We start from the raw sequence: 1,372 nt of genomic DNA, 5'->3' as shown, positions 1-1,372 counted from the left end.
AATTGAAGGCAGAATTGAACTCAAGATCAGTCAGCCTGACTCCAGGCCCAGAGCTCTATCCAGTTTACCATGTAGCCACCCAGCATAAAGATACTCCTCTGATTGGGGCAGGTAGGTGGTGTAATGGGTAAAGCACTGGCCCTAGAATCAGGAGGACCTAATTTCAAATCCAGTCTCAGACACTTGACACCTACTACATGTATAACCCTGGGCAAGTCACTTAACCTCAATTGCCTTGCCAAAAAACAAAAAAGATGCTTCTTTGATTTATCCCCCATCTGTTTGGAAAAGTTTCTAATGTCTCTGTGTTAGAAGTAATGCTAATTCCTGGTTTTAGATAGATAATTCTGATTGTATTAAGGGAAAGTCCATTTATTTCTACCGGCATTTTAAAATAAAGGAGTATTCTATATTTAGAAAGCTTTTTTGCATTTATTGATATAGTCATGTGATTTAAATTTTTGTTATTAATATGATTTATTACATATTTAATTTTCATAAAGTTAAGCCATCTATACATTTCTGAAATAAACTTAACTAGATCATAATGAATAGTGTTTGAATGTTTCTATTGCATTTTTACTAGTAATTTAATTTCCCATCAATATTTATTTTTATTTATATTATAATTTATTATTATAATTTAAAATTATATTGGTTTATAATTTTCTTTCTCTGTTTTACCTCTTCCCAAGTTGAGTACCAGGATTCTATTTGTCTTGTAGCTAAGGCAAGGTATCTTCTTTATCTTTTTTTTTGCATATATGAAGGATTCATAGAGCTTAAGGTTTAATTGTTCTTTAAATATTTGACACAATTCATTTGAAAATCAATCACAGGTATTTTTCTTTGGGATGTTCATTTATAGTTTATTTGGTATTTTCTTCTGAAACTGGCTTGTTCATATTCTCTCATCCTTTTTATTATTCTGAGTATTTAAAATTTTCTGAATATTCATGTATTTCATTTAAATTTTAAAGTTTGTTGGCATTTAATTGGGTATAATGGTTTCTGATAATTTTCTCTATTTCTTTTGTATTCATTATAAATTTCCTTCCTTCATTTGTGCTTTACTAATTTGGTTTCTCTGTCACTCTTTTTTAAAAGAAGCAAATTAGCTAATGGTTTGTCTATTTTATTCATCTTTTACAAAGAGATCTTTTTTTTAATTACCTCAATAGTTATTCTTCAATTTCATCTCTGATTTATAGGATTTCTATTTTTATACTTATTCAGTAATGATTAATTAATTGATTAAAAAAATTTGTAATGATATATATGTATACTCATTTCTTTGCTTTTTTGTTTCATGAATTAAATTTATTAATATTTTTGTTTATACATCATCTTTATTTCCCATTATTTCCCTCTG

This window comes from Dromiciops gliroides, chromosome 2 (assembly GCF_019393635.1).
Source record: "Dromiciops gliroides isolate mDroGli1 chromosome 2, mDroGli1.pri, whole genome shotgun sequence".
NCBI classification, from domain to species: domain Eukaryota; kingdom Metazoa; phylum Chordata; class Mammalia; order Microbiotheria; family Microbiotheriidae; genus Dromiciops; species Dromiciops gliroides.
The sequence above is the reverse complement of the archived record's forward strand: the minus strand, read 5'-3'. Positions refer to the sequence as shown.